This window comes from Ascaphus truei, chromosome 3 (genome assembly GCF_040206685.1).
Source record: "Ascaphus truei isolate aAscTru1 chromosome 3, aAscTru1.hap1, whole genome shotgun sequence".
Lineage (NCBI taxonomy): Eukaryota > Metazoa > Chordata > Amphibia > Anura > Ascaphidae > Ascaphus > Ascaphus truei.
The window spans coordinates 199,057,916-199,070,704 of NC_134485.1; the positions used below are offsets into that span (position 1 = coordinate 199,057,916).

The window sequence follows — 12,789 nt, forward strand, 5'->3', positions numbered from 1 at the left end:
TTTTATGGTGATTTACATTGAATGAATGAAAAAGACTTGAGTAACGCCATTTAGATACTTTACTGTCCAAAATATATGTATCTTACTTTAGTTGTCATAAGTCAATTATATCATGTATTCAGTGATGGTATGGAAATTTCAACACACATAAAATAAATTATACTCCTCTTTCATTGAATTAAAAACATCACCATCACAAATACAATTTCTGTGACACAACAGTTACAAAACACGAAGTTTCACGTGCAATGTGTGTGCTCAGCACAACTTTTTTTTTTTCTATTGCAACTCAAATGAGTCTTGTTAAGCATTGCACTTTTAAATGGCCTCTGCACAGTCACAGTGCAGATCACAGCTCACAGCTGCTCTGTACATGAGACCCTAGAACAGTGCATTTCCACTGGGGTTCTGTGGCCACCAGGGGTGGGGAGAGCTGTGACAACTACTCTCCCGGCGACTACTGAGCTCAGCAACCGCCTGGTTGCTGCTATGCTTCCTCTCCCCGCTCCTGACAGTGCCGGAAGTTGCGTTCAACTTCCAGCTGACAGGAGGGAGAGGAAGGTTCGGGTAAGAAGATTTTTGCTGTGTGTGTGATGATTGAGAGGGGAGGAGGAGAGAAGAGAGAGAGAGTTAGGGTTCCTCAGAATTTCAATATCTAATTTTGGAGTTCCTTAACCAAAAAAGGGTCGAAAACCACTGCCCTATACAACACAAATTCCTTGAGCCATATTTTGTGGCAGTATATAAATAAGTCCTTGTGTGCTGAGCAGCCACGTGGCAGCACTATTGACTTTTTTTATTTTAATTTTTTTTGCGAAAAGCATAACACCAGGAGATCACGTGTGCTAACCTTAGCTATGTGGTTATCTGCACCCTGCCAGTCTTTACAGCCGTGTGTTTTTATTTGGAAAACGCTTAGACCTTGTGTGTGTGTGTGTGTGTATATAATTTAATTATGTTCCAGATCACAAATTGTGCACCTTCTGAAATGGAATAAAGTAATTATTAATACTGTACTGTAGTGATTTTGTTTTAACTTAAAGGTGAGTAGCTTGCAAAGGAAGTGGCTGTATGATACAAGCAGTTTAACAGGAGGCAGAGGCTGTAAAATGTTCTAAACTTAGAGAACAGATGTCCCGAATCGAGTGTGTATGTATGTCCCATACGAGTCAAGTGGCGGTTGTATTTTGCAGGGTATTAAATGAACTCCTTAAATCCACCTGATCAATAATGTGTAGATATCACTCATTGCATAGTGGACAAGATGAAGCAGATGTTCTCTCTAAGTGGGGATTTATGGATATTGGGGACAGGTGTGGCCTGTAAGACCGGTCTGACTTGTTCTCCACGCTACTTTATATGGAGTAACAACTTAGTGTGTTTATAGCATAAATCAGGATACAGTGGATGAAGTGATAACCAGGTGTGTGGGTAGTACTCGCTGGATGTAGATCTTGACTCCTTCTTAACGTGCTCCCAGCAAAGAAAGGCACTGTTATTGTTCCAAGATGAGGATCAGCAGTGCACAGCAACATAAAAAAAATGATGGCGCTCAGCACATCAGATAAATTAAAAACAATTTATTAAAGAGGTTACATCAGGGATATGTTGGGCAACGATACTCTGACGCGTTTCGTGCGTGTTGGGCTCTGTAACACTTGTGCTCACCACGAATAAGGCAGGTCCCCGGTACTGAGGTGGGAAGAGTATAAGCACCACCCACAGCAATTAGGGCACGCCTGGAGAGTGAATGGTCAAGGTAGCCGCTTTAGGGTTGGAGATATAAGGAGGTTCTTGGTACTTGCTGAGGTCGAGGGTAGGAGACAGTAGAATTGTTGATGTCCGCGTGCCGTGGTCTGGGTTGGAGAGATGCGGAAGGTGAGAGGTAAGCCGGGGTCAGTAGTCCAGAGAACATAGTCCAAGAGTCAGGCCAGGTCGGTACACTGGAAGTCAAACTGTAAACAAGATAAGGCAGGACAAGGCAAGGCAAAGCAGGGAACGTGGGAACAGCAAGGCTACAAAGAACTATGCTCAGCCAAAGTGCCAGTGTCAAAGCAAAGCATATATAAAGGAAGAGATCCAATCAGGCAGAGGGAGGTGCGGACTTAGCGGAGGCAGGGATAGGTGGAGCGGTGCAGGAGACAGGTGGGAGTGATTAGGTGATCAGTGGATGTTGACACGCAGCTAGGGAGCGGTGCACACGCGTCACGTGTGCGCGGTGACGTGAATGGGAGTCTGGGCCAGTCCCCGTGATGTCACGAGTACCCCTCCGTGCGCGTGTGGTGATGTCCGCGGAGCTTCTTGAGGTTGCAGGTAAGGAGGGAGCGCGTCACGGGGGACGCGTTCCCCGATTCCTTACAGGCTCTTTGTCAAAGAGCCATGAGTTATAAAACTTAATTTGTTGAATCGCTGCTATAGAGTAGAAACTCTATTCTGCTTAAACAGTTTGACATGTTTAACACTGGATGGCCTGATCCAGACTCTCTTATTGCAAAAATAAAATACTATTTGGAAAGATAAATTGAAGTTGTAGTTTAAAGGGAAACCAGGACTAACACTGTGTGTGTTTAGTGTGTGAGAAAATGCTTCTTAACATGGTTAAACACCTTTTTTTATTTAGTTATATAATTACCATTATGGTTCTCTTAGTAACCATTACACAACCGGTATTTGTAGTTTACCATGAAATGAACACACCACTACATTCCCACGAATACAGGTTTTCACTAGCGGGTTTTTTTTTTTGTTTGTTTTTTAACGTTCTCAATATTAACATCTTTAGAGAACCCGGTGAATACAAGTACACAGATTAATTAATCTCTCAGATTTGACCCTCAATGACCATCATACTAATATTTTATACAAGGGCCTCTCCTTTTCCCCAGCATCGAATATTAACACTTTTGAGTGGATTAAAGATGCAGGCTTGGATGACGTGTAGGAGAACGAAGAGAAAAAAAAGGGGGAGCAAGGGATTAGAGGAGATTGACCTGTATTAACGGTACTAAGATGACTTCATAGCATATCTAGCTGTTTAATAAAGGTGTGGTGATGAAATGACAGTAGTTGATAATCAAATACTCACACGGCCCTGTGTGAGCACATATGTGTAAAGGTATCTTGCTTCTGGTAGCTGCTTCTTAGCCCAAAAGACTGATAATGTATAGATGGAAATAGAGGGGGGGGGGGGGTCTTTTGAATAATAATCATATATAACTTACACGGCCATGTGTAAGCTCAATCCTGGGAGAGAATAATATGGGGTTGCCTCTGATAGACCCGTCCGTGGTGTCTCCCGTGGCAACGTGTATTCAGCTGCTGGCGGGCAGTATATTGGCTGGCGGTTCCCCTTCCCTCACTCCTTCCAATTCTCCCCCTCTCCCCGATTCAGGAAACGAGGATGCGCGAGGTAAAATAATAGCAGGGCGTCAGTGACAGTCCTCAGTAAAAATTAAAGTTTTATTCAGCAAATAAACAGGAAAAAAACTCACAAAATGAAGTTTAAGGCACCCCGTGACACTCCTATCAGCGTGGCTGCAGGTCGCCTTCCAACTACGCTGTCTTCCGTGTCCGGTTGGATGACGTGTGTAATAAAAGTTTGTGGAAACAAGAAAAGAAACAGATCCTTTTAAAGAACTCCACGAGCGCCAAATTTGGAACAAAGTGATTTAGATTATATCAAAGATCTCCCTATCTTTGCTGGAAGAGACTGAGAGGACACCCTTAACAAATCTTAGACCCAAATCAAAATTCACTCCATCTGTCCAATGTGCTAACATAGAAATGAGTCAATCGGGTGACTAGAGATATTGAATGTCTCCCGAAACAACAAGGGAATGGATAACTTAAATATTCATGAACACAAAGCTCTGAAAGAACTTGAAAATGAAAGCAGCATAACAAGGGAAATATTGTCATCTTGCGAACTGAAGATTGTTGGGGGAAATATGAAAGATTCCTCCTGACAGATCATGTTATGAGCTACTTGATCGATTCATCTGTCGCCTATGGAAAAAACACTATCAATAATACTAAATGAAGGCTTCAAACTAAAGTTATGGCTAAACAAGAGTGACTTTTTGTGCTCGTTAAGGCCTGGGACATAGTAAAGACTTAGGTGCTGTTGCTCGCTGCCGCTCGCTCTACCAGGAGCTTTTTGCTGTCCTGGCAGAGGAGACAGCAAGCGCGCTTGGGAGGCGGGTATCACTGTGTGTGTGTGTCACTTGGTAGCTGTCAGTGTGTGTGTCACTTTGAAGTGGACTGTGTGTTTGTGTGTGTGTGTGTGTGTGTGTGTGTGTGTGTGTGTGTGTGTGTGTGTGTGTGTGTATTATATAATATTTAAAAAAAATTAAAAAAAAGACATGTGAGAATAAATTATTAACAGTGTGCAACTTTGATAAATATATTCACACACATACATCACACACACACACACACACACACACACATACACCTCTGTGCTGCCTCTACTCTGTCTGGTCTGGTGGCTCTGCTATCTCAGAACACTGACACAGTAGGGAAAAAAAAGGCTGCAGCCCCATTGGATGGGAGCGGTCACGTGACCGCTCCTCCGCTCCGCCAAGCGGCAAAATTTCAAAATTGCCTGTCTCTTCCGATTTTCTCAGCCTCCGCACGCATCAGCACGCATGCGGAGGGAGAAACTATAGCCGCGCTGATTACAGATGCAGGGGCTTTGTGCATCTGTTCAGCGCGGCTCAGCCCGCCTCAGCGACGCTGATTTTACTATGTCCTAGGCCTACGGCACCTAAAATGGCAACCCTTTTATAATCAACAAGAGTGCACAAGAAACAGTTGCCACCACTGGGTCACCCTATAGTTTTGGGTATTGGCGACCTGACAGAGCAGAGTAGCAGCATAGGTAGATCCAATCTTGAGAACTTTTGGAACATCTCTGCCCTTCCACCTAAAGGATAGCAAAGATATTCTCATGAAATTGGATGGGATATCATTAATTTGCTGCCACCACCAAGGATAATTTAAGTCTGACCATTAGGAGTCCTCGGCCCCCTGTTAACTAGCAAAAACCTATTGTAGCAAAATGTTAGAAAATGCAGTTATTCTCTTCAAAACGTGCAAAGTACACTTGGAGCCCAACACAATGTATTTAACAAAAGAATATACTACCAAATAGAAGGTACGGGCACTACCTGTGCCCCCTCGTATGCAAATCTTTATTTAAGCTGGCCGGAGGAGTGTACACTATTCGCAGAAACCATGACCCGGTTTACTACGCATATTTAATTATGGATCAGATTTATCGATTTCATCTTTCGGCCTACATGACGCAGGAAATAAAATACCAGGAAGTAACGGGCGGCGCCTCTCCCGATTTTTATGTATCTAGGGAACCATAGGGTCCCCAGAGCTGAAATTAATGCGATTCCATTCTAGGGAACCTCTGCTTCCTATACATGTGGTGGGGGAAGGGGTTCGTCCGGCCGAGGATTGCTCCTTTTTAAATCCAAAAACTGTATTGCTTTTTCTTTGTGGGTTTTTACATATTTTCTTGTAGCTTGTTTGAAACCAGGAGTCCCCAAAGAGCTGGACTGCAGCACTAATCGGTTTCTGATGTAAGGGCATTTCAAAATTAAATACAAGAATTATTGTCCAGGAAAAGCAATATGGCCACTGGTGTCATCCTCACTGGTGGCCAATAGAAAGCAGTGACATCTTAAGTTGACATTGCAGCTTCTGATTGGGTGTGACCCAACATCCATCTTGTTTTTCCTTTAAAGTACTTGGTAAAAGATATATATATTTTTTTAAATATAGCTAATTCAAGCATACTCCGAGCTTTGAATGTCCTGCTTCTGCTCTGGTTCCGGAAGGAAATAAAATACATGATTTGGAGGCGAAATTGCTGTTTTAACCCTTTGCTGCCAGAAGATTGATGGCACCCAAATGCTTTTGGTCTTCCGGAGTCGCGAATACATCATTGTTTGGGGTAGCAACCTCGTACTTGAAACCGGCTCCAGTGATTTTGATGGAGCGGTGAGCGCAATCTCTCCATAGAAAATAAGCATTAATAGCACGATTTTCCCCAAAGTCACAAGGGTCCCAGGTGCGCCGGCCCTCATTACATTCCCTGGGATCACATGTTGTGATCTATGCGAGTATAGGTACAGTTGGGCATTATAGAATTTCTCACTAAAAGGTGACTAGATGCACAAACCATATCAGTCGGGTTTAATTTTTCCATCAAACAATAGTGCTGGTGTTGTTCACTGTTAGTCCACAAACCTTTCAAAGAAACGTGATGTCGAGCCACATCTTTCATTTATGTGAGATAATAAAAGGATGTCTGTGGTACTAGTAACAAATGTAGCTAGTAGGATACAGCTTTATTGAATCAATGAATAGTTTTCAGCGTACAACCCTTTGTTTACAGGTAATTGTAATTTATGTATGTACAGTAGCTATATAATAATTATCCCGAGGAGGCAGTAACCTGGTAATATCAGGATTGTCTTGCTTTTACATTTCAGGCTCTGTTGGACCAATAAAAAGGTATTATAGTAACTAAACAGTTTTCTATATGTTCTCTTTGTCTTTTCACATGCAAGTACAATAATTGACTGCTTGTCCTTTGCATCCAGCTAATTATTATTTTGCAACAAGAAAAAACTGTCTGGGGTTCTTAAAACTTAAAATGTAGACATGGTTCTGCCAACTACCAGTTGGAAGCTTTCGGAGAGTTACATTTCCATGTTCTCTACTTAAGGATCCCAGGTACAGTATATGGTTTTCAGATGGTGCTAAGAATCTTATGCCATTCTACCTTCCCTGGCTAACAGAAACCTTTACCTTTTTCTTTTACAGGCAGAACGCGATTTCTTCTCATCTGACATGACTTGCCTGCTGGTGTTTTTACGTTCTCTCTTATTAAACCCCCCACGTCTTGTAGAAGAATGCACAGCTGGGTCTTCTTGTAATGTGTCCTCAGTACAGTACTATAGACCACATGTCGGACACTAAATTACTTGTAGCTTCCAAACAGATCTTTGCTGCTCTCTTTTTCATTGATGATAACTATCCAATGATGGTAAATTGATCTGTAAATTAAATGGAGTTATTAGTTAGGCTTGGACCATTGCCATTGGATTTTTGGTAATGTGCCTGTTGTGTAACTACAGTATTTTGTTTTGTGCTGGGAATTAATTTCTTATACAGTAGTTTAGTAGTTGTATATATAATGGTCAGATTTATATAAGGAGCCTTTTTATATACTATATTTTATGCTGTAGTGGCTAAGAAATTTTAAACTCAATGTGTCAAAAACAGCTCCTCATATTCCATCCCAAACCTGATCCCACTACCTCCTTCCACATTAATGTTCAAAGTTCTGTCATACACCCAGAAGCGCAAGCACGCTGCCTAGGGGTCACACTCTAGTCCTCTCTCATATTCAAAATGTTTCTAAAACCTGTCGCTTTTTCCTCCTCAATATTACAAAGATAAGCCCTTTCCTCTGTTGCTCCATTGCTAAAACTCTGACTCAGGCCCTCATTCTCTCCCGTCTCGATTACTGTAACCTCCTGCTGTCCGGCCTTCCTGCCTCTCGCCTGTCTCCCCTACAATCTATCCAAAACACTGCTGCCAAAATCACTCTACTCTTTCCTAAATCTGTCTCAGCGTCTCCCCTGATGAAATCCGTCTCCTGGCTTCCAATCAAATCCCGCATCTCACACTCCATTCTCCTCCTCACTTTTAAAGCTTTACACTCTTCTGCCCCTCCGTACATCTCAGCCCTAATTTCTCGCTATGCACCATCCCGACTCTTGCATTCCGTTCAAGGATGTCTTCTCTCTACCCCCTTTTTGTATCTAGAGCCCCCTCCCGCCTTAAACCTTTCTCCACTTACTGCCCCACACCTCTGGAATACCCCTACCTTTAATACCCGACTAGCACCCTCTCTATTCACCTTTTAAGCCCAACCTTAAGACATACCTGCTTAACGAAGCATAGGAGTAGCTCGGTGGCTAATACTATACAGTCACATGATACATAAAGCTTGGCCCCTTGAAGACGCACTTAACAGAAAGCCCTCCTACTGTCTCTGTACGTTTTTCCTACCTACCAATTAGATTATAAGTTCTTCGGAGCAAGGACTCCTCTTCCACAATGTTACATTTATGTCTGAAGCACTTATTCCCATTGTCACGTGTATTTCTACTGTGATGCGCTATGTATATTAATGGCGCTATATAAATAAAGACATGCACACAAATAAAATATTTGTGTTTTTCAGATAAGTTCTTGATCCATATTCCCTACTCTGTGCACCAACCACATACAATTGCAATAAATATAGTAACAATTGAGTCAGACGGTCGAAAAAATGTCCAGAGAACATAAACTCACTTTTTGTTTTTAAGAGGCATAGTAAGAATATCTAAAGTAAAACTAAATCTGCCCCAGATAGTTGCCACCTTATAAATTAAGTTAATTACAAAAAAATACAATAAAATGATTACTAAAACATGACCTTGCAAAGTGCGCATTGTTATATCATTAACGTACACACATGCACTGTGGGGTAGATGTATTGCTATAAATCATTTCAACCATATTTTACGGTGGAGGCTGCATTCTAAGGCCTAACATACAGTATAGCAGTAAAGATGCAGTTTCCCAACTGAAACCTTCAGCAAGCTATGTATTATTCAGTTTATTATTATTGGATAGGCTGTACATACATATATTATAGTATCTTACTCATACCTCCCTAGTTTCTTCACATTTCAGTAAAGACTGTACATTTGAAGGTGTTAAGAACCCAAATTCACATAATAACACATAATCTGTATTGCAAAAAGATTACTTTTAAACTATGATGAAATGTGAGAAGCATTCCCCTACTCGACTTTAGTTGCATTACTCTAATTTTCTCTCCAGGGACACTCCGTTCTGGAAATATTTAACTTTTTATGTGCTAATGTTTGTTTCCTCCTGGTAAATCAATTTGGCTACTATCCAAGCTTCATTCCCATGGCCAATAAAAAGGAAGCCACAATTCCCTCAGCTTGACATAACTGCTTTTTACTGGAAGACCCTGGTATACATCTTTTGATATTTTATTTTTACTTGACTGGCACAACGGTAAATATCTCAGGAAGCGTGAACTTTCCAGAGCTAGGAATAGCACGGTTTAAAAAACGGGATTTCTGCTTTAAAGCAACTGTGAGGTCAGGGGGGGGGGGAAGAGAGAATGGTTTTCTTACCGTTTGCAATTCGTGCAGAGGATAATGATACCCGCTCGACCTATACAAATTGCAAAAATGTAAATCGATAAAAGGTCGTGCACTAGGGTAAAGTGAACTTAAGAACGCAAAAAGAGTGGTCCTGTTTAACAGATATCTCATGGGTAGAAGAAAACAGGAAAGGCCCCCAAATAACATGCACTCAAACACCTCTTTTTTAAGCAATAGGACTGGTTGAAGGCCGAGACAAGCATAATGACTCTACATACGAACTTGGGATTCGTTACTGAGAATGGAGTAGGACAAGGTGCAAATATACTGAAAACCAAGCTAATTTGTCCCTCAAATATCAGCAGATATGAAAGAAAATGTAAAACCCATTTATTTCAAACTAAAAGAATGGGGGGGACACAATTGTTAACACATGGCATAAAAATGTATGTAAGACTGTTGTATGGTCAACTGCACTAGGGTCAGAAGGTAATCATATCTACCTTACTCTGATGAACACCTTTGAACTCTTATTGCTGACATGAGAGCACTGTAAACTACAAGAACTCTAAATAAGTCTTGTATTTGCAACACTATAACCAAAAATCTCTCCTGGGTGTAGTGTAACTTAAATAGAAAGAGTATCCCTCTAGGACAGGGGTCGGCAACCTGCAGCTCTTTCCGCTCCTACTTGTGGTTCTCTGCAGGTTGCCGACCCCCAGCTGCTGCCTCTCTCCCTCACTATCCTGGCGGTGGCTGCGGGGGACGCTGGTCGGGCCTCTTGTTGCCACCGGATCCAGTGTCTCCTCAGCTGCATGCCTGCCTCTCCTGTACTGTCCCACGCCGAGCTCTCAAGCCAGTGTGTGCCAAAAGTGCGTGTCTCAACTTCCGGCGTCACAGAGATCGGCATGGGACAGTACAGGAGAGAGGCAGGCAAGCAGCTAGGGACCAAGAGGCCCAACCAGCACCGGCTGGGCTCCCTGCAGCCACTGCCAGGATATGAGTGAGAGGGGTCCAGTGTTTTGTGTGTATGTATTTGGGGGGGTTGGAGGGGGAGGATGTCGTGTAGGTGTTTTTTGGGGAGGGTAGTGTATGTATGTGTGTATTTGTAAATGACACTGTTTTGCACGCAAACAATGGGGGGAGGGGGAGAACTAAAAGGGACTTTTTATTGTGAGATGCATTTTATTTCCCCACATATTTTGTCGTATATTAATGCTTATACAGTATATACCTATTAGTGTGTGTACAGTATGTGTTTGTGGGAGTGTAATATTCATGCATGTGGTGCGGCTCTCTGAATATTTTGGAGAGACATTTTTTTTTATTAAATGGCTTTTCTTCCTTGAGAGGTTGCAGACCCCTGCCCTAGGAGAATGGCTACATAAGGCCTCGGCCATGTTTACTGCTTGCTGGCGGAAGTGTGCTCACGCGCGCTCCCGCTCAGCACTGGGCCCCTACAGCCGCAATTAGAGCGGCTTTAGTAGGGGCTCACCTGCGTTTCCGCGCGCTTACATAAGTGCAGGTCTTAGGGGAATTTAAAATTCCCCCGCTTGTCGGCGCGACAAGCCGGTCACTTGAGCGGTTCGCCCAATGAGGGCGAACCAGCTCCGTGACGCGCCCGCCCCCTGACGGCGCGTGCGGTATGCAACCGCAAGGCCAGGGAAAGCACCCGCTTTCCCGGAGCCTCAGCGCGCCGCAGGGAGCATGGACTCAGCCTACGGCTATGTGCCTGCTGCAGCCACCGCTATGGTATGCGTTGCAGGGACAAGAGCCGCCCCTCAATGGTGCCGGGCCCACTACCAGGGTTTGCCAGTGTGTTGTGCGACCAGATATTTCTGAAGACAGAAAAACTGTGTTCAGATCTGGCGATGGAGCAATGACCATGCCCCCAGCGGTTCAGCCAATGAGGATGAGAATGCCGGCTGACGTCATGGTCGCCCCCCCTCTTCCCCCCCCCCCTGTCTTTCCCCCTGCAGCTCTACACAGACCGGAGAATAGAGCTGCATGTGCCGCCAGCCTGGCAGGCGCACGTGCAGCGCCGACAGCGGGGACGAAGCCTTATGTGTACTCCCCTACTGGAGCAAAGAGGGAAGTATAACAGAAATAACTGCCTCCATAATGCTGACAAGACCACACAGGTTAATGGTCCTAGCTAGTATTTTAAAGGACACTCTATGGTGCTCTGAGTAGCATATAGCAAATTTGTCACGCTCCTCAGTTGTATATTTTGACCAATTATAATGGTGGAGTAATATAATTGGTGCTTGGTGGTCAGGGAGACATAGGTAAATATTGTACACTGTCCCCGTTACTAATATACCCAAAGAAACTACAGGTAATTCAGTGTAACATGGTAAATAAATGTCGAATCACAGTTCGGTAACTTTCCCTAGGTACATAACCCTACAATATCGGGCAGGGTAGGGGTAGGGAATAAAGAATCAAAGAGAGTAACTAAACACTGCTAAGCTTACCCTAGGTTTCAATCTGGTTGCACTGCTGTAGGCTAGTTACTGACCACTGAAAAACACGTGGAGTTCAGGAAGCGAGCTAATCAGCTGGTGTACTAGTTGTGGCGATAGTCTAATGCATAATACGTGACATCATAGGTGACGCCTATGTCTGTCGCTTCATCAGAGAGAAGTTACCACACCCCTTTGCCTCCTGATATTTATGGGAGAATCCCCATGTGGCAGGGAGGAATTCAAATAATTGCAGGGATATAATTAACCCCTTCTGATCCAGATTAGTGGTATAGTGTTGAAAACTGGTGCACTGGGCTTTAAATGGATAAATATGCATTGTTGGTGGTACACTTCCCATTAGAATTAAATGGTAGTAAGAATTAGCCATTCTAAATAGTATTTACTATTTCCACTGCGCACGGAAAAATGAATGGGGGAGGGGGGTGGAGGTAGGAAATATGTAATAAATTGACCATAATAGTCACAAGGCTAGAAGATGGTACAGTGCCAGGTGGCATTGAATAGTTAGTATGCACACTTATGAATAGAGTGTATTGAAAACGGAAACTAGCATATTGTGACAGATGTGGACTGCTGTACTCTTATGTATTAACCAGATACTAAACAGGAGTGACCTATTTGAAAAATCTGATAAGTTATTTATAGAAATGATGAATAAAGAAATCCTTCATTCAAGCCATTCGGACTGAGTGTGGAGGTCATAAATCCAGCGCCATTCTCTTTGCAGGAGTAGTCTATCCCAGTCTGCCTTTCTTGGTCATATGGTCTATGCCACAGAACCTAAGACCACAGACATCCCCCTGATGAGCATCATTAATATGACAAGCTAGAGGGGTCTCAAGACTGTTATGCACCGCACCCAGGTGTTCCAAGATTTGACGCCTAAACTCGCGGCTGTTCTTGCCCACATACTTCGTCCCGCACATACAGGTTGCTAGCTAGATTATGCCTGTACCATTGCAGTTAATTAAGTGTTTAATTGAATATTAGTGCATACTGTTCAGTTGGTGAAAGGTTTTTATGGAATGATAAATGCGCGCACACCTTCGATATGTGCTGCATTTGAATGTACCCTTAGGTCTCTGGGG

At 43.2% G+C, this 12,789-nt stretch overlaps 1 long non-coding RNA gene across 1 annotated transcript in view; it reads left to right on the forward strand.

The window, feature by feature from the left end:
- Nucleotides 1–8,253, forward strand: part of LOC142489348 (uncharacterized) — a 13,421-nt gene extending 5,168 nt beyond the window's left edge. The window contains exon 2 of the long non-coding RNA XR_012799845.1: nucleotides 6,841–8,253. This is a non-coding gene — a long non-coding RNA (uncharacterized LOC142489348). The remainder of the gene's footprint in view (nucleotides 1–6,840) is intronic.
- Nucleotides 8,254–12,789: the final 4,536 nt, after the last annotated feature.